Below are 22794 nucleotides of genomic sequence, written 5' to 3' on the forward strand. Positions count from 1 at the left end.
ATCCCAATTCGATCATTGTAGCTCAAGTTATAGCCGAAATACGAAAATGTGTCAAAACTGTCAAAATACACAAAATCCAAGTAAAAAGTGATATAAACCTCATTTAATTGAACAAAAGCATTTTATACCAATTATAGCCAAAATGAATCATTTTCTTCCAATAATATACCCAAAGTGACTAAAAATAATATAAAATGTCATACAATTATTACGTAAATTAGTCACTTATCAAACTCCCCCACACTTAAATCATTGCTTGTCCTCAAGCAATTCACACATAATCAGATGCAATGATTCAAGAGGTGAAACAATATATGCACTTTGTCCAATTTAATTCCTCAAGACTTGGAAAATAATCATTATACAATTATTCAATTTACACTAAATACTCATAATATCAAGTAAAGGAAAGATAATTATACCCTAAATTCAACAAGTTAAACTTAATCTCTTACCCTAACTTAATTTTACAAATAAGCAAATCACATAATCAATTTATAGCTTTCCTCCTCCTATAATCATCTTTTTCTCAACATTCTATAACTAAGAGGGATTTATTCACACAAATTTTACTTAAATAGTGAGAATGCCTTTTTACGCGAAAATCGACACTTTTAGGTGAAGATCCCCGGTTATTCAACATTTCACTTATTCAAGTTGCTAATGCATACTCTTAATTCAAGTACCTTTTTACGCGAATGTCGACATTTGTAGATGCCAACCCCCGGTTACTTGGTACGAGAATCATTGGAGTAGAACAATTTTTATTTACTTTCTTTTCTTCTTTTTTTTTTATTTTTATTATTTTTTTTTATTTTTCCCTCATAAAAAAATATATATATAGGAATAATCAAAGGAGGAGTATAACCTTTATCGACTATATCAATCACTTACTTGCAAAATTAAGTAAAGAGAAGAAATCTCATTAAACATGTAAAATTATAGGCATAATTTTCCTCACTTTACCAAATATACTTTCTAAAATGTAAAAATTCTAATTGCGTAATAAACATTTCCAAGTTAAATGAGGACTAAACCTTCCAAAATACATATAACATTTCAACAATTGGAAGAATAAGGTTGGAACAATTAGCCCTTTTTGAATGAAAATGCAAGAATTTGAAGAACTTTTGGGCCATAGTGAAATATTGGAAAAGATTTTAGAAAAAATTTTACAGAGTTTCTCCTTATAAATGGATGAAAACTCCCTGCCAACAAACCCAATTTCAAGCAAATTATCCACATGGCAAACATTTCAAACACAATTCCAACATTTCTAAGCATTTAAATCCACAAAATATCATCACATAGGCTTAAAATGCAAGTTCAAATATTTCCTCCCCCACACTTAAACTTCACATTGTCCTCAATGTGAGAAAAGGAAAATAAATAAAGAGTAAAAGAAAATACTGCTCAATTGAACTTGCGTAATCAGAATCCATGGCCAAGTGACAAATTTCCAACCGTATTTGAGAAAGAATGGAGAGTTCACTTATTGCACCCTGAAAAAGACAAAATCAAAACAAATAAATTTCTTAAAAATAAAAGGTTGCAATCAACAAAAAGAAAACATGCAAGTCAAGGAAAAAGGAAAGATGATCAACCATGTGGAACCATACAATGTTCAAGGGATAAAAACATGAAATGAGCTAATCCTTGCTAATCAAATATATGCATTAGTATCCAAAGCAAAGGGAAGCTAATTTCACACAAAAAATCCACAATCATGAACAAAATAAGTTCCATTTATACATTTTGTCATCAATGATCAAATCCCCACAAGTACAAAAGCAATCTCAAAATGGAGACAAACACACCAAGCCAAAATATAAATGACCTTCTTGAGAATTCATGAAATACTAAAAACCATTGAACCACAAGGATTATAAGTGCATTTATGAATTTCAACAATTAAGGCCATTTTCTCTTCTTTTAGAATTACCTAAGAATTCAAGAAATTATTCAACCAAGCACCTTTTCATTCATTAGGTAATCTAAATTACTCACATGAATATCATAAACTCCCACAAAGCTAATTAAAATGCTACATTGGCCACTTAATATGCAACTTGGTCATCAAGCCAAATTAAGCATAAAACTAGCAAGAATTCACCAAATAAGTACAATAAATGCAAATCACAAAATATAGTTATCACTAACAATCACCAATAGCATCAATAAGCTCAAATAAATGCACCTAACTTCACATATTAAAAATTGCCTAAAAATAGAAAATATTCATTCATGGCAAAATTCAAATAACAAAGTTAGGTGAAGAATTGTTACCTCAAGGTAGTTTGGTGATGTTTAGAGATGAATATGATGTGAAAACCCCCAAGAAACTTACTCCAATTTGACCTCAATTGAGTGATTTCAAGAAGGTAGAACCCTAACTAATGGTAAGCTTGAAACCACTTTAGAGTTGTTTTTGAAAGAATATGAACTATGAAATTCACTCTAGAGGATGGGAGAAAGTGATTTGGTGAAGGTTATTTGAAGACTAAATGGTGAAAAATGGTGTTTTAGTGAGTGGTGTGTGTTTGAGGTGTTAGTGTGTGAGTTGGGTTGAAGAAGAAGGGAGAAAAATTGTGAGAAATCCGTGAAACGGATTCATCTTACACTGGTTACTGTTCACAATCCGGCCAGAAATTGGAGGGATTCTGGGCAGAATTTTTTTTTTTTTTTGTTTTTTTTTTTTACAATCCGGCCAGTTTTTGGCCGGATTTCAGGCCGGATTCTATCCAGAATGGTCGAAAAAATTTTCTTTTCTCCCCTGACTATCCGGCCTTCAATCCGGCCAACATTTGGCCGGATTTATGGCCGGATTTGCTGCAGAAAAAGCTGTTTTCTGCAGTTTTTCCTCCAAATTTGCTTGGCCAACCTTCCACATTCAACCTACTTCATGTTCTTTGAATAAAATTCAAATTTAACATGATCATGCATGAATATAACTTAAACATGAAACACTTTAAATGCATGAAATGCAGCAATTGAACATGAAAACTCCCTTTTTGCCTTAATATAAACACCTTTACAATTGAGATCATTTGCATGAACTCTTGCCATTGCCACCTACAAAACACACAAAAATATTAATCGAACAACTAAAACTTACTAAAAACAAGCCAACATGAAGAAAAGTGGAGTTGAAAAGTGATCCAAGCCTTCGTTTTTAAAAGGATCCGAGGTCGTTTTTGAAAGGATCCGAGGTCGGATCATGATGATTGAGCTCGGATCAAGAAACTCGAATTTTTTCTGATTGCAGAAGTGGATCCGAGGTCTTGGATCCATATGGATCCGAGCTTGGATCCAGAAGCTCGAAGTTTTCTCTGATTGCAGAAGTGGATCCGAGGCCTTGGATCCATTGAATCTGCACTTATTGCAGAATTTTTGCAATTTTCAGTTTGACCTCAATTCTTCAAAATACACCCTGGATCATTTCTATGTCAAAATAAATCGTTCACGCACATGTAAAATGATCTAAACATGCATTCTAAACCTCTTTAATGCATCAAAAACCATAATTACTGAATTTGAGGTATTGAGATCTTTGATCAAACTTCGTCTTTTCACCTCATTTGGTCACTTTTGTATCTTTTTCCAAAACCTACAAATGAAAAACAACAAAATTACTCAAACTTATACTTTAAACATAAAATCACTCCAAAGTAACACCAACTTAAACAAGCATTGGGTTGCCTCCCAATAAGCGCTTCTTTAAAGTCAATAGCTTGACTATTTCACCTCATTTTTCAAGGAGGCTTAGTTAACGAATAATCCACCATTTTAGGCCTTGGTGGATCATTGTAAGGTGACTTAATAGAAAAAGCCACATGATCTAATGATCTGAGAGATGGAAGTGACTTACATATTCCAAGTGTTTCATAGATATTACCTTGAATATACACCACTTGAGAACTTATCAAAGGAGATGCAATGAGAGTATCTTGGGCAGGAATACCTTTAGAACCTATACTTTCAATGCACTCCTCAAGAGGGGTGAAAAATGAGTTATTAAAACTCACCTCTTGAGGCTCAAAGTTAGTTCCAAAGATATTATCATGTGAAATGGATATTTGCTCATTAAAACACTCTTGAGATTCATCATTTTCATCAAAATGCAACCCATTTTCACATACAACATTCCCACCATTCATACTAGGATCATTTTGCTCATTATTAGAGGAAATAACTTCACACAATGCACTCAATTGCTCATGTATTCTACCAAAGTGAGAAGCTAATTCATCTATTCTTTCCTCAATCCTGTCAAAACGGTCAGAAGTTGCATTAGCTAATTTTTCTAAAGCTAACTCCCAAGATGGCTTAGAATCATTAGCTACCATTTTAATTGCCAACTCCCAAGATGATTTTGATTCATATTGGACATATTCAGGTTGGTAATCGTTAAAATATGAGGAATTATTATAAGTACATTGATTATCCCAACCATAAGAAGGAGAATTGCTCCAATTAGCACTATATTGATCAAAACAAGGATTGTAATGCTCTAATTCATCATAATAATCCACATTTTGTGCTTGCATACATGTATTAGTAGCATGATAACCTCCACACAAGTCACAAATCACATGATAAGAATTAAAAGTATTAACATTCCTCCCTTGCTCAATTTCATGCATAATTGTGTCCATTTGAACATGTAACATCATAACATCAAATTTAGCCTTTAAGCACCTTAAACCATCTTCAAAAGACATACATTCAGTAAATTCTTGGTTACCTCTATTGAAGGAACTTTGCACTTGGTAACCATCCATTTCCAATCTTTCACTTCTCAAGCATTGTCCTCCAAATTGACCTACCCTTCTCATTACCTAAAATTGCTTTTAAACAACCTCAAAAGCAAAATTAGTAAGAAAAATAGGTAATGAAACACATACACATAAAATACAAAAATAACAGAAAATAACATTCACATTATAACTAATATTATGTCTAAACTAATAAAGTTGCTCTTCACACCGATATTGCCAAATCTTCCCCGGCAACGGCGCCAAAAACTTGACGGGTATTTTACATACGTACAAGTTAAAAAACCGAATTACACCCGTTCACTGCAAGTATACAGGTCAACTGGTAGTTTAGGGTATATATCGGGTCGATCCCACAGGAAAGAGTGAACAATTACCGGTATTACTAAAGCTTCTCTATTATTTAGACTATCAATGAATTATAAGAAATTTAACCTACTGAAATTATACAAAATAACAAATAAAAGCTCCTTAGGTTGTGGTATCCCTACTCATGCAAGTGCTACATTTGGATCATTGAATACTACATTTAGGCTAATTATGGTGTAATTTCCTTAAACATGTGAAACCTACTTTCGTAGTGAATCAACTATACTCATAACTAATCCATACCTATTTTCATGGTTATGAAATTAGCTACAAGTTCATTTCTTCAATGAAATTACATGATATGAATCACTAAAAATCACATAAGTGCACCTCTACTTTCGTGAGTGTACTCCCTATGTTTAGCACTTCTTGAACTAGTGTTAAATCTCAATATTCATTGCAGAAACAACACCTTAGATAATCACAATTAATGGTACCAGATTAATCATGATTTAAGAAGCCAAAGTGCTAAATAACTTGCTCAAATCATAGCAATCAAATAACCAAATAATAAACACTAACAATCATAGAAAGTTCAACCAAACCCAAGGTATAAACTTTAAAAACACATATTAAACACAAAATCCAGAACTTGTATATTAACTAAACTTGGAATCAAATACAAAAGATAAAGAGTTTGGAAGGAATACAACCCTTGTCACATGAGCTTTCTTCCTTGCCTTCTTCATCCTCCATCTTCATCATAATCTAGATAATAAACAAGAATGGATGAACTATACTACTCTATACTAAGCTAAACTAATACTAGGAAGATGAAAGAGCTACATTTCTGCAGACTCCAAGCTTCTCCCGTATGTCTCTCTATCTCTTACTCTATCATCCCCTTTTTTTGCTCTATCTCCTCTCTCTCTCTTTTGCAATGAATTTGGCTCTTTTTATGATGAAAGGTTGGTCAAGAAATGAGGATTACATCTCCCTTTTACAGCTGGGAATGTTTCTCACATGTATAGCATCCCATGTGAGTTGGTGGAGGTGAAATTGAGTTTTCCGCGTAAAAAGCAGACTTCTCTGACCACAATCCGGCCAGGAATCCGGCCACAAATCCGGCCAAATTCCGGCCGGATTGCTACAGTAAATCTGGGCTGCTACAGTGATCCGAGCTGCTACAGTACCTCGGATCCGTATGGATCCGAGCTCGGATCCACTAACCCAGAAACAGCCGAGGGTTCGGATGAATAGTGGATCCGAGTGTGGATCACTTGCTCTGTTTTTGGCTCAACTTCAACCGATCTTTTCTTGATGTTAGAGGCTGAACCAGCTCATGTCTAAAACATGAAAGTTGTAGCCTTTTGAGTTATCTTTCCAATGCATCAAGAATCACCTCATTTGGATCTGTGTAGGCTGAGATATGACCGAAATACCCTTGCCTGCTCCATGCCTTGTTCTAGTTTCGACCAATAGCAATTGACTCTGTACTTCGGCTTTTTGACCTGGAAAACCTTCAAACTGGATTCAGATGTCTTCACCAAAGTTGTAGATCTATCTCTTATCTTCAAATGGGTTCAAGAATCATCCCAATTCGATCATTGTAGCTCAAGTTATAGCCGAAATACGAAAATGTGTCAAAACTGTCAAAATACACAAAATCCAAGTAAAAAGTGATATAAACCTCATTTAATTGAACAAAAGCATTTTATACCAATTATAGCCAAAATGAATCATTTTCTTCCAATAATATACCCAAAGTGACTAAAAATAATATAAAATGTCATACAATTATTACGTAAATTAGTCACTTATCAAACTCCCCCACACTTAAATCATTGCTTGTCCTCAAGCAATTCACACATAATCAGATGCAATGATTCAAGAGGTGAAACAATATATGCACTTTGTCCAATTTAATTCCTCAAGACTTGGAAAATAATCATTATACAATTATTCAATTTACACTAAATACTCATAATATCAAGTAAAGGAAAGATAATTATACCCTAAATTCAACAAGTTAAACTTAATCTCTTACCCTAACTTAATTTTACAAATAAGCAAATCACATAATCAATTTATAGCTTTCCTCCTCCTATAATCATCTTTTTCTCAACATTCTATAACTAAGAGGGATTTATTCACACAAATTTTACTTAAATAGTGAGAATGCCTTTTTACGCGAAAATCGACACTTTTAGGTGAAGATCCCCGGTTATTCAACATTTCACTTATTCAAGTTGCTAATGCATACTCTTAATTCAAGTACCTTTTTACGCGAATGTCGACATTTGTAGATGCCAACCCCCGGTTACTTGGTACGAGAATCATTGGAGTAGAACAATTTTTATTTACTTTCTTTTCTTCTTTTTTTTTTATTTTTATTATTTTTTTTTATTTTTCCCTCATAAAAAAATATATATATAGGAATAATCAAAGGAGGAGTATAACCTTTATCGACTATATCAATCACTTACTTGCAAAATTAAGTAAAGAGAAGAAATCTCATTAAACATGTAAAATTATAGGCATAATTTTCCTCACTTTACCAAATATACTTTCTAAAATGTAAAAATTCTAATTGCGTAATAAACATTTCCAAGTTAAATGAGGACTAAACCTTCCAAAATACATATAACATTTCAACAATTGGAAGAATAAGGTTGGAACAATTAGCCCTTTTTGAATGAAAATGCAAGAATTTGAAGAACTTTTGGGCCATAGTGAAATATTGGAAAAGATTTTAGAAAAAATTTTACAGAGTTTCTCCTTATAAATGGATGAAAACTCCCTGCCAACAAACCCAATTTCAAGCAAATTATCCACATGGCAAACATTTCAAACACAATTCCAACATTTCTAAGCATTTAAATCCACAAAATATCATCACATAGGCTTAAAATGCAAGTTCAAATATTTCCTCCCCCACACTTAAACTTCACATTGTCCTCAATGTGAGAAAAGGAAAATAAATAAAGAGTAAAAGAAAATACTGCTCAATTGAACTTGCGTAATCAGAATCCATGGCCAAGTGACAAATTTCCAACCGTATTTGAGAAAGAATGGAGAGTTCACTTATTGCACCCTGAAAAAGACAAAATCAAAACAAATAAATTTCTTAAAAATAAAAGGTTGCAATCAACAAAAAGAAAACATGCAAGTCAAGGAAAAAGGAAAGATGATCAACCATGTGGAACCATACAATGTTCAAGGGATAAAAACATGAAATGAGCTAATCCTTGCTAATCAAATATATGCATTAGTATCCAAAGCAAAGGGAAGCTAATTTCACACAAAAAATCCACAATCATGAACAAAATAAGTTCCATTTATACATTTTGTCATCAATGATCAAATCCCCACAAGTACAAAAGCAATCTCAAAATGGAGACAAACACACCAAGCCAAAATATAAATGACCTTCTTGAGAATTCATGAAATACTAAAAACCATTGAACCACAAGGATTATAAGTGCATTTATGAATTTCAACAATTAAGGCCATTTTCTCTTCTTTTAGAATTACCTAAGAATTCAAGAAATTATTCAACCAAGCACCTTTTCATTCATTAGGTAATCTAAATTACTCACATGAATATCATAAACTCCCACAAAGCTAATTAAAATGCTACATTGGCCACTTAATATGCAACTTGGTCATCAAGCCAAATTAAGCATAAAACTAGCAAGAATTCACCAAATAAGTACAATAAATGCAAATCACAAAATATAGTTATCACTAACAATCACCAATAGCATCAATAAGCTCAAATAAATGCACCTAACTTCACATATTAAAAATTGCCTAAAAATAGAAAATATTCATTCATGGCAAAATTCAAATAACAAAGTTAGGTGAAGAATTGTTACCTCAAGGTAGTTTGGTGATGTTTAGAGATGAATATGATGTGAAAACCCCCAAGAAACTTACTCCAATTTGACCTCAATTGAGTGATTTCAAGAAGGTAGAACCCTAACTAATGGTAAGCTTGAAACCACTTTAGAGTTGTTTTTGAAAGAATATGAACTATGAAATTCACTCTAGAGGATGGGAGAAAGTGATTTGGTGAAGGTTATTTGAAGACTAAATGGTGAAAAATGGTGTTTTAGTGAGTGGTGTGTGTTTGAGGTGTTAGTGTGTGAGTTAGGTTGAAGAAGAAGGGAGAAAAATTGTGAGAAATCCGTGAAACGGATTCATCTTACACTGGTTACTGTTCACAATCCGGCCAGAAATTGGAGGGATTCTGGGCAGAATTTTTTTTTTTTTTTGTTTTTTTTTTTTACAATCCGGCCAGTTTTTGGCCGGATTTCAGGCCGGATTCTATCCAGAATGGTCGAAAAAATTTTCTTTTCTCCCCTGACTATCCGGCCTTCAATCCGGCCAACATTTGGCCGGATTTATGGCCGGATTTGCTGCAGAAAAAGCTGTTTTCTGCAGTTTTTCCTCCAAATTTGCTTGGCCAACCTTCCACATTCAACCTACTTCATGTTCTTTGAATAAAATTCAAATTTAACATGATCATGCATGAATATAACTTAAACATGAAACACTTTAAATGCATGAAATGCAGCAATTGAACATGAAAACTCCCTTTTTGCCTTAATATAAACACCTTTACAATTGAGATCATTTGCATGAACTCTTGCCATTGCCACCTACAAAACACACAAAAATATTAATCGAACAACTAAAACTTACTAAAAACAAGCCAACATGAAGAAAAGTGGAGTTGAAAAGTGATCCAAGCCTTCGTTTTTAAAAGGATCCGAGGTCGTTTTTGAAAGGATCCGAGGTCGGATCATGATGATTGAGCTCGGATCAAGAAACTCGAATTTTTTCTGATTGCAGAAGTGGATCCGAGGTCTTGGATCCATATGGATCCGAGCTTGGATCCAGAAGCTCGAAGTTTTCTCTGATTGCAGAAGTGGATCCGAGGCCTTGGATCCATTGAATCTGCACTTATTGCAGAATTTTTGCAATTTTCAGTTTGACCTCAATTCTTCAAAATACACCCTGGATCATTTCTATGTCAAAATAAATCGTTCACGCACATGTAAAATGATCTAAACATGCATTCTAAACCTCTTTAATGCATCAAAAACCATAATTACTGAATTTGAGGTATTGAGATCTTTGATCAAACTTCGTCTTTTCACCTCATTTGGTCACTTTTGTATCTTTTTCCAAAACCTACAAATGAAAAACAACAAAATTACTCAAACTTATACTTTAAACATAAAATCACTCCAAAGTAACACCAACTTAAACAAGCATTGGGTTGCCTCCCAATAAGCGCTTCTTTAAAGTCAATAGCTTGACTATTTCACCTCATTTTTCAAGGAGGCTTAGTTAACGAATAATCCACCATTTTAGGCCTTGGTGGATCATTGTAAGGTGACTTAATAGAAAAAGCCACATGATCTAATGATCTGAGAGATGGAAGTGACTTACATATTCCAAGTGTTTCATAGATATTACCTTGAATATACACCACTTGAGAACTTATCAAAGGAGATGCAATGAGAGTATCTTGGGCAGGAATACCTTTAGAACCTATACTTTCAATGCACTCCTCAAGAGGGGTGAAAAATGAGTTATTAAAACTCACCTCTTGAGGCTCAAAGTTAGTTCCAAAGATATTATCATGTGAAATGGATATTTGCTCATTAAAACACTCTTGAGATTCATCATTTTCATCAAAATGCAACCCATTTTCACATACAACATTCCCACCATTCATACTAGGATCATTTTGCTCATTATTAGAGGAAATAACTTCACACAATGCACTCAATTGCTCATGTATTCTACCAAAGTGAGAAGCTAATTCATCTATTCTTTCCTCAATCCTGTCAAAACGGTCAGAAGTTGCATTAGCTAATTTTTCTAAAGCTAACTCCCAAGATGGCTTAGAATCATTAGCTACCATTTTAATTGCCAACTCCCAAGATGATTTTGATTCATATTGGACATATTCAGGTTGGTAATCGTTAAAATATGAGGAATTATTATAAGTACATTGATTATCCCAACCATAAGAAGGAGAATTGCTCCAATTAGCACTATATTGATCAAAACAAGGATTGTAATGCTCTAATTCATCATAATAATCCACATTTTGTGCTTGCATACATGTATTAGTAGCATGATAACCTCCACACAAGTCACAAATCACATGATAAGAATTAAAAGTATTAACATTCCTCCCTTGCTCAATTTCATGCATAATTGTGTCCATTTGAACATGTAACATCATAACATCAAATTTAGCCTTTAAGCACCTTAAACCATCTTCAAAAGACATACATTCAGTAAATTCTTGGTTACCTCTATTGAAGGAACTTTGCACTTGGTAACCATCCATTTCCAATCTTTCACTTCTCAAGCATTGTCCTCCAAATTGACCTACCCTTCTCATTACCTAAAATTGCTTTTAAACAACCTCAAAAGCAAAATTAGTAAGAAAAATAGGTAATGAAACACATACACATAAAATACAAAAATAACAGAAAATAACATTCACATTATAACTAATATTATGTCTAAACTAATAAAGTTGCTCTTCACACCGATATTGCCAAATCTTCCCCGGCAACGGCGCCAAAAACTTGACGGGTATTTTACATACGTACAAGTTAAAAAACCGAATTACACCCGTTCACTGCAAGTATACAGGTCAACTGGTAGTTTAGGGTATATATCGGGTCGATCCCACAGGAAAGAGTGAACAATTACCGGTATTACTAAAGCTTCTCTATTATTTAGACTATCAATGAATTATAAGAAATTTAACCTACTGAAATTATACAAAATAACAAATAAAAGCTCCTTAGGTTGTGGTATCCCTACTCATGCAAGTGCTACATTTGGATCATTGAATACTACATTTAGGCTAATTATGGTGTAATTTCCTTAAACATGTGAAACCTACTTTCGTAGTGAATCAACTATACTCATAACTAATCCATACCTATTTTCATGGTTATGAAATTAGCTACAAGTTCATTTCTTCAATGAAATTACATGATATGAATCACTAAAAATCACATAAGTGCACCTCTACTTTCGTGAGTGTACTCCCTATGTTTAGCACTTCTTGAACTAGTGTTAAATCTCAATATTCATTGCAGAAACAACACCTTAGATAATCACAATTAATGGTACCAGATTAATCATGATTTAAGAAGCCAAAGTGCTAAATAACTTGCTCAAATCATAGCAATCAAATAACCAAATAATAAACACTAACAATCATAGAAAGTTCAACCAAACCCAAGGTATAAACTTTAAAAACACATATTAAACACAAAATCCAGAACTTGTATATTAACTAAACTTGGAATCAAATACAAAAGATAAAGAGTTTGGAAGGAATACAACCCTTGTCACATGAGCTTTCTTCCTTGCCTTCTTCATCCTCCATCTTCATCATAATCTAGATAATAAACAAGAATGGATGAACTATACTACTCTATACTAAGCTAAACTAATACTAGGAAGATGAAAGAGCTACATTTCTGCAGACTCCAAGCTTCTCCCGTATGTCTCTCTATCTCTTACTCTATCATCCCCTTTTTTTGCTCTATCTCCTCTCTCTCTCTTTTGCAATGAATTTGGCTCTTTTTATGATGAAAGGTTGGTCAAGAAATGAGGATTACATCTCCCTTTTACAGCTGGGAATGTTTCTCACATGTATAGCATCCCATGTGAGTTGGTGGAGGTGAAATTGAGTTTTCCGCGTAAAAAGCAGACTTCTCTGACCACAATCCGGCCAGGAATCCGGCCACAAATCCGGCCAAATTCCGGCCGGATTGCTACAGTAAATCTGGGCTGCTACAGTGATCCGAGCTGCTACAGTACCTCGGATCCGTATGGATCCGAGCTCGGATCCACTAACCCAGAAACAGCCGAGGGTTCGGATGAATAGTGGATCCGAGTGTGGATCACTTGCTCTGTTTTTGGCTCAACTTCAACCGATCTTTTCTTGATGTTAGAGGCTGAACCAGCTCATGTCTAAAACATGAAAGTTGTAGCCTTTTGAGTTATCTTTCCAATGCATCAAGAATCACCTCATTTGGATCTGTGTAGGCTGAGATATGACCGAAATACCCTTGCCTGCTCCATGCCTTGTTCTAGTTTCGACCAATAGCAATTGACTCTGTACTTCGGCTTTTTGACCTGGAAAACCTTCAAACTGGATTCAGATGTCTTCACCAAAGTTGTAGATCTATCTCTTATCTTCAAATGGGTTCAAGAATCATCCCAATTCGATCATTGTAGCTCAAGTTATAGCCGAAATACGAAAATGTGTCAAAACTGTCAAAATACACAAAATCCAAGTAAAAAGTGATATAAACCTCATTTAATTGAACAAAAGCATTTTATACCAATTATAGCCAAAATGAATCATTTTCTTCCAATAATATACCCAAAGTGACTAAAAATAATATAAAATGTCATACAATTATTACGTAAATTAGTCACTTATCAAACTCCCCCACACTTAAATCATTGCTTGTCCTCAAGCAATTCACACATAATCAGATGCAATGATTCAAGAGGTGAAACAATATATGCACTTTGTCCAATTTAATTCCTCAAGACTTGGAAAATAATCATTATACAATTATTCAATTTACACTAAATACTCATAATATCAAGTAAAGGAAAGATAATTATACCCTAAATTCAACAAGTTAAACTTAATCTCTTACCCTAACTTAATTTTACAAATAAGCAAATCACATAATCAATTTATAGCTTTCCTCCTCCTATAATCATCTTTTTCTCAACATTCTATAACTAAGAGGGATTTATTCACACAAATTTTACTTAAATAGTGAGAATGCCTTTTTACGCGAAAATCGACACTTTTAGGTGAAGATCCCCGGTTATTCAACATTTCACTTATTCAAGTTGCTAATGCATACTCTTAATTCAAGTACCTTTTTACGCGAATGTCGACATTTGTAGATGCCAACCCCCGGTTACTTGGTACGAGAATCATTGGAGTAGAACAATTTTTATTTACTTTCTTTTCTTCTTTTTTTTTTATTTTTATTATTTTTTTTTATTTTTCCCTCATAAAAAAATATATATATAGGAATAATCAAAGGAGGAGTATAACCTTTATCGACTATATCAATCACTTACTTGCAAAATTAAGTAAAGAGAAGAAATCTCATTAAACATGTAAAATTATAGGCATAATTTTCCTCACTTTACCAAATATACTTTCTAAAATGTAAAAATTCTAATTGCGTAATAAACATTTCCAAGTTAAATGAGGACTAAACCTTCCAAAATACATATAACATTTCAACAATTGGAAGAATAAGGTTGGAACAATTAGCCCTTTTTGAATGAAAATGCAAGAATTTGAAGAACTTTTGGGCCATAGTGAAATATTGGAAAAGATTTTAGAAAAAATTTTACAGAGTTTCTCCTTATAAATGGATGAAAACTCCCTGCCAACAAACCCAATTTCAAGCAAATTATCCACATGGCAAACATTTCAAACACAATTCCAACATTTCTAAGCATTTAAATCCACAAAATATCATCACATAGGCTTAAAATGCAAGTTCAAATATTTCCTCCCCCACACTTAAACTTCACATTGTCCTCAATGTGAGAAAAGGAAAATAAATAAAGAGTAAAAGAAAATACTGCTCAATTGAACTTGCGTAATCAGAATCCATGGCCAAGTGACAAATTTCCAACCGTATTTGAGAAAGAATGGAGAGTTCACTTATTGCACCCTGAAAAAGACAAAATCAAAACAAATAAATTTCTTAAAAATAAAAGGTTGCAATCAACAAAAAGAAAACATGCAAGTCAAGGAAAAAGGAAAGATGATCAACCATGTGGAACCATACAATGTTCAAGGGATAAAAACATGAAATGAGCTAATCCTTGCTAATCAAATATATGCATTAGTATCCAAAGCAAAGGGAAGCTAATTTCACACAAAAAATCCACAATCATGAACAAAATAAGTTCCATTTATACATTTTGTCATCAATGATCAAATCCCCACAAGTACAAAAGCAATCTCAAAATGGAGACAAACACACCAAGCCAAAATATAAATGACCTTCTTGAGAATTCATGAAATACTAAAAACCATTGAACCACAAGGATTATAAGTGCATTTATGAATTTCAACAATTAAGGCCATTTTCTCTTCTTTTAGAATTACCTAAGAATTCAAGAAATTATTCAACCAAGCACCTTTTCATTCATTAGGTAATCTAAATTACTCACATGAATATCATAAACTCCCACAAAGCTAATTAAAATGCTACATTGGCCACTTAATATGCAACTTGGTCATCAAGCCAAATTAAGCATAAAACTAGCAAGAATTCACCAAATAAGTACAATAAATGCAAATCACAAAATATAGTTATCACTAACAATCACCAATAGCATCAATAAGCTCAAATAAATGCACCTAACTTCACATATTAAAAATTGCCTAAAAATAGAAAATATTCATTCATGGCAAAATTCAAATAACAAAGTTAGGTGAAGAATTGTTACCTCAAGGTAGTTTGGTGATGTTTAGAGATGAATATGATGTGAAAACCCCCAAGAAACTTACTCCAATTTGACCTCAATTGAGTGATTTCAAGAAGGTAGAACCCTAACTAATGGTAAGCTTGAAACCACTTTAGAGTTGTTTTTGAAAGAATATGAACTATGAAATTCACTCTAGAGGATGGGAGAAAGTGATTTGGTGAAGGTTATTTGAAGACTAAATGGTGAAAAATGGTGTTTTAGTGAGTGGTGTGTGTTTGAGGTGTTAGTGTGTGAGTTAGGTTGAAGAAGAAGGGAGAAAAATTGTGAGAAATCCGTGAAACGGATTCATCTTACACTGGTTACTGTTCACAATCCGGCCAGAAATTGGAGGGATTCTGGGCAGAATTTTTTTTTTTTTTTGTTTTTTTTTTTTACAATCCGGCCAGTTTTTGGCCGGATTTCAGGCCGGATTCTATCCAGAATGGTCGAAAAAATTTTCTTTTCTCCCCTGACTATCCGGCCTTCAATCCGGCCAACATTTGGCCGGATTTATGGCCGGATTTGCTGCAGAAAAAGCTGTTTTCTGCAGTTTTTCCTCCAAATTTGCTTGGCCAACCTTCCACATTCAACCTACTTCATGTTCTTTGAATAAAATTCAAATTTAACATGATCATGCATGAATATAACTTAAACATGAAACACTTTAAATGCATGAAATGCAGCAATTGAACATGAAAACTCCCTTTTTGCCTTAATATAAACACCTTTACAATTGAGATCATTTGCATGAACTCTTGCCATTGCCACCTACAAAACACACAAAAATATTAATCGAACAACTAAAACTTACTAAAAACAAGCCAACATGAAGAAAAGTGGAGTTGAAAAGTGATCCAAGCCTTCGTTTTTAAAAGGATCCGAGGTCGTTTTTGAAAGGATCCGAGGTCGGATCATGATGATTGAGCTCGGATCAAGAAACTCGAATTTTTTCTGATTGCAGAAGTGGATCCGAGGTCTTGGATCCATATGGATCCGAGCTTGGATCCAGAAGCTCGAAGTTTTCTCTGATTGCAGAAGTGGATCCGAGGCCTTGGATCCATTGAATCTGCACTTATTGCAGAATTTTTGCAATTTTCAGTTTGACCTCAATTCTTCAAAATACACCCTGGATCATTTCTATGTCAAAATAAATCGTTCACGCACATGTAAAATGATCTAAACATGCATTCTAAACCTCTTTAATGCATCAAAAACCATAATTACTGAATTTGAGGTATTGAGATCTTTGATCAAACTTCGTCTTTTCACCTCATTTGGTCACTTTTGTATCTTTTTCCAAAACCTACAAATGAAAAACAACAAAATTACTCAAACTTATACTTTAAACATAAAATCACTCCAAAGTAACACCAACTTAAACAAGCATTGGGTTGCCTCCCAATAAGCGCTTCTTTAAAGTCAATAGCTTGACTATTTCACCTCATTTTTCAAGGAGGCTTAGTTAACGAATAATCCACCATTTTAGGCCTTGGTGGATCATTGTAAGGTGACTTAATAGAAAAAGCCACATGATCTAATGATCTGAGAGATGGAAGTGACTTACATATTCCAAGTGTTTCATAGATATTACCTTGAATATACACCACTTGAGAACTTATCAAAGGAGATGCAATGAGAGTATCTTGGGCAGGAATACCTTTAGAACCTATACTTTCAATGCACTCCTCAAGAGGGGTGAAAAATGAGTTATTAAAACTCACCTCTTGAGGCTCAAAGTTAGTTCCAAAGATATTATCATGTGAAATGGATATTTGCTCATTAAAACACTCTTGAGATTCATCATTTTCATCAAAATGCAACCCATTTTCACATACAACATTCCCACCATTCATACTAGGATCATTTTGCTCATTATTAGAGGAAATAACTTCACACAATGCACTCAATTGCTCATGTATTCTACCAAAGTGAGAAGCTAATTCATCTATTCTTTCCTCAATCCTGTCAAAACGGTCAGAAGTTGCATTAGCTAATTTTTCTAAAGCTAACTCCCAAGATGGCTTAGAATCATTAGCTACCATTTTAATTGCCAACTCCCAAGATGATTTTGATTCATATTGGACATATTCAGGTTGGTAATCGTTAAAATATGAGGAATTATTATAAGTACATTGATTATCCCAACCATAAGAAGGAGAATTGCTCCAATTAGCACTATATTGATCAAAACAAGGATTGTAATGCTCTAATTCATCATAATAATCCACATTTTGTGCTTGCATACATGTATTAGTAGCATGATAACCTCCACACAAGTCACAAATCACATGATAAGAATTAAAAGTATTAACATTCCTCCCTTGCTCAATTTCATGCATAATTGTGTCCATTTGAACTTGTAACATCATAACATCAAATTTAGCCTTTAAGCACCTTAAACCATCTTCAAAAGACATACATTCAGTAAATTCTTGGTTACCTCTATTGAAGGAACTTTGCACTTGGTAACCATCCATTTCCAATCTTTCACTTCTCAAGCATTGTCCTCCAAATTGACCTACCCTTCTCATTACCTAAAATTGCTTTTAAACAACCTCAAAAGCAAAATTAGTAAGAAAAATAGGTAATGAAACACATACACATAAAATACAAAAATAACAGAAAATAACATTCACATTATAACTAATATTATGTCTAAACTAATAAAGTTGCTCTTCACACCGATATTGCCAAATCTTCCCCGGCAACGGCGCCAAAAACTTGACGGGTATTTTACATACGTACAAGTTAAAAAACCGAATTACACCCGTTCACTGCAAGTATACAGGTCAACTGGTAGTTTAGGGTATATATCGGGTCGATCCCACAGGAAAGAGTGAACAATTACCGGTATTACTAAAGCTTCTCTATTATTTAGACTATCAATGAATTATAAGAAATTTAACCTACTGAAATTATACAAAATAACAAATAAAAGCTCCTTAGGTTGTGGTATCCCTACTCATGCAAGTGCTACATTTGGATCATTGAATACTACATTTAGGCTAATTATGGTGTAATTTCCTTAAACATGTGAAACCTACTTTCGTAGTGAATCAACTATACTCATAACTAATCCATACCTATTTTCATGGTTATGAAATTAGCTACAAGTTCATTTCTTCAATGAAATTACATGATATGAATCACTAAAAATCACATAAGTGCACCTCTACTTTCGTGAGTGTACTCCCTATGTTTAGCACTTCTTGAACTAGTGTTAAATCTCAATATTCATTGCAGAAACAACACCTTAGATAATCACAATTAATGGTACCAGATTAATCATGATTTAAGAAGCCAAAGTGCTAAATAACTTGCTCAAATCATAGCAATCAAATAACCAAATAATAAACACTAACAATCATAGAAAGTTCAACCAAACCCAAGGTATAAACTTTAAAAACACATATTAAACACAAAATCCAGAACTTGTATATTAACTAAACTTGGAATCAAATACAAAAGATAAAGAGTTTGGAAGGAATACAACCCTTGTCACATGAGCTTTCTTCCTTGCCTTCTTCATCCTCCATCTTCATCATAATCTAGATAATAAACAAGAATGGATGAACTATACTACTCTATACTAAGCTAAACTAATACTAGGAAGATGAAAGAGCTACATTTCTGCAGACTCCAAGCTTCTCCCGTATGTCTCTCTATCTCTTACTCTATCATCCCCTTTTTTTGCTCTATCTCCTCTCTCTCTCTTTTGCAATGAATTTGGCTCTTTTTATGATGAAAGGTTGGTCAAGAAATGAGGATTACATCTCCCTTTTACAGCTGGGAATGTTTCTCACATGTATAGCATCCCATGTGAGTTGGTGGAGGTGAAATTGAGTTTTCCGCGTAAAAAGCAGACTTCTCTGACCACAATCCGGCCAGGAATCCGGCCACAAATCCGGCCAAATTCCGGCCGGATTGCTACAGTAAATCTGGGCTGCTACAGTGATCCGAGCTGCTACAGTACCTCGGATCCGTATGGATCCGAGCTCGGATCCACTAACCCAGAAACAGCCGAGGGTTCGGATGAATAGTGGATCCGAGTGTGGATCACTTGCTCTGTTTTTGGCTCAACTTCAACCGATCTTTTCTTGATGTTAGAGGCTGAACCAGCTCATGTCTAAAACATGAAAGTTGTAGCCTTTTGAGTTATCTTTCCAATGCATCAAGAATCACCTCATTTGGATCTGTGTAGGCTGAGATATGACCGAAATACCCTTGCCTGCTCCATGCCTTGTTCTAGTTTCGACCAATAGCAATTGACTCTGTACTTCGGCTTTTTGACCTGGAAAACCTTCAAACTGGATTCAGATGTCTTCACCAAAGTTGTAGATCTATCTCTTATCTTCAAATGGGTTCAAGAATCATCCCAATTCGATCATTGTAGCTCAAGTTATAGCCGAAATACGAAAATGTGTCAAAACTGTCAAAATACACAAAATCCAAGTAAAAAGTGATATAAACCTCATTTAATTGAACAAAAGCATTTTATACCAATTATAGCCAAAATGAATCATTTTCTTCCAATAATATACCCAAAGTGACTAAAAATAATATAAAATGTCATACAATTATTACGTAAATTAGTCACTTATCAAACTCCCCCACACTTAAATCATTGCTTGTCCTCAAGCAATTCACACATAATCAGATGCAATGATTCAAGAGGTGAAACAATATATGCACTTTGTCCAATTTAATTCCTCAAGACTTGGAAAATAATCATTATACAATTATTCAATTTACACTAAATACTCATAATATCAAGTAAAGGAAAGATAATTATACCCTAAATTCAACAAGTTAAACTTAATCTCTTACCCTAACTTAATTTTACAAATAAGCAAATCACATAATCAATTTATAGCTTTCCTCCTCCTATAATCATCTTTTTCTCAACATTCTATAACTAAGAGGGATTTATTCACACAAATTTTACTTAAATAGTGAGAATGCCTTTTTACGCGAAAATCGACACTTTTAGGTGAAGATCCCCGGTTATTCAACATTTCACTTATTCAAGTTGCTAATGCATACTCTTAATTCAAGTACCTTTTTACGCGAATGTCGACATTTGTAGATGCCAACCCCCGGTTACTTGGTACGAGAATCATTGGAGTAGAACAATTTTTATTTACTTTCTTTTCTTCTTTTTTTTTTATTTTTATTATTTTTTTTTATTTTTCCCTCATAAAAAAATATATATATAGGAATAATCAAAGGAGGAGTATAACCTTTATCGACTATATCAATCACTTACTTGCAAAATTAAGTAAAGAGAAGAAATCTCATTAAACATGTAAAATTATAGGCATAATTTTCCTCACTTTACCAAATATACTTTCTAAAATGTAAAAATTCTAATTGCGTAATAAACATTTCCAAGTTAAATGAGGACTAAACCTTCCAAAATACATATAACATTTCAACAATTGGAAGAATAAGGTTGGAACAATTAGCCCTTTTTGAATGAAAATGCAAGAATTTGAAGAACTTTTGGGCCATAGTGAAATATTGGAAAAGATTTTAGAAAAAATTTTACAGAGTTTCTCCTTATAAATGGATGAAAACTCCCTGCCAACAAACCCAATTTCAAGCAAATTATCCACATGGCAAACATTTCAAACACAATTCCAACATTTCTAAGCATTTAAATCCACAAAATATCATCACATAGGCTTAAAATGCAAGTTCAAATATTTCCTCCCCCACACTTAAACTTCACATTGTCCTCAATGTGAGAAAAGGAAAATAAATAAAGAGTAAAAGAAAATACTGCTCAATTGAACTTGCGTAATCAGAATCCATGGCCAAGTGACAAATTTCCAACCGTATTTGAGAAAGAATGGAGAGTTCACTTATTGCACCCTGAAAAAGACAAAATCAAAACAAATAAATTTCTTAAAAATAAAAGGTTGCAATCAACAAAAAGAAAACATGCAAGTCAAGGAAAAAGGAAAGATGATCAACCATGTGGAACCATACAATGTTCAAGGGATAAAAACATGAAATGAGCTAATCCTTGCTAATCAAATATATGCATTAGTATCCAAAGCAAAGGGAAGCTAATTTCACACAAAAAATCCACAATCATGAACAAAATAAGTTCCATTTATACATTTTGTCATCAATGATCAAATCCCCACAAGTACAAAAGCAATCTCAAAATGGAGACAAACACACCAAGCCAAAATATAAATGACCTTCTTGAGAATTCATGAAATACTAAAAACCATTGAACCACAAGGATTATAAGTGCATTTATGAATTTCAACAATTAAGGCCATTTTCTCTTCTTTTAGAATTACCTAAGAATTCAAGAAATTATTCAACCAAGCACCTTTTCATTCATTAGGTAATCTAAATTACTCACATGAATATCATAAACTCCCACAAAGCTAATTAAAATGCTACATTGGCCACTTAATATGCAACTTGGTCATCAAGCCAAATTAAGCATAAAACTAGCAAGAATTCACCAAATAAGTACAATAAATGCAAATCACAAAATATAGTTATCACTAACAATCACCAATAGCATCAATAAGCTCAAATAAATGCACCTAACTTCACATATTAAAAATTGCCTAAAAATAGAAAATATTCATTCATGGCAAAATTCAAATAACAAAGTTAGGTGAAGAATTGTTACCTCAAGGTAGTTTGGTGATGTTTAGAGATGAATATGATGTGAAAACCCCCAAGAAACTTACTCCAATTTGACCTCAATTGAGTGATTTCAAGAAGGTAGAACCCTAACTAATGGTAAGCTTGAAACCACTTTAGAGTTGTTTTTGAAAGAATATGAACTATGAAATTCACTCTAGAGGATGGGAGAAAGTGATTTGGTGAAGGTTATTTGAAGACTAAATGGTGAAAAATGGTGTTTTAGTGAGTGGTGTGTGTTTGAGGTGTTAGTGTGTGAGTTAGGTTGAAGAAGAAGGGAGAAAAATTGTGAGAAATCCGTGAAACGGATTCATCTTACACTGGTTACTGTTCACAATCCGGCCAGAAATTGGAGGGATTCTGGGCAGAATTTTTTTTTTTTTTTGTTTTTTTTTTTTACAATCCGGCCAGTTTTTGGCCGGATTTCAGGCCGGATTCTATCCAGAATGGTCGAAAAAATTTTCTT

At 33.6% G+C, this 22794-nt stretch overlaps 1 pseudogene; it reads left to right on the forward strand.

Moving 5' to 3' along the window:
• Window positions 1-22794, forward strand: part of LOC113689457 (probable caffeine synthase MTL3) — a 114774-nt pseudogene that overhangs the window by 69803 nt on the left and 22177 nt on the right.

This window comes from Coffea arabica, chromosome 5c (genome assembly GCF_036785885.1).
Source record: "Coffea arabica cultivar ET-39 chromosome 5c, Coffea Arabica ET-39 HiFi, whole genome shotgun sequence".
NCBI classification, from domain to species: Eukaryota; Viridiplantae; Streptophyta; class Magnoliopsida; order Gentianales; family Rubiaceae; genus Coffea; species Coffea arabica.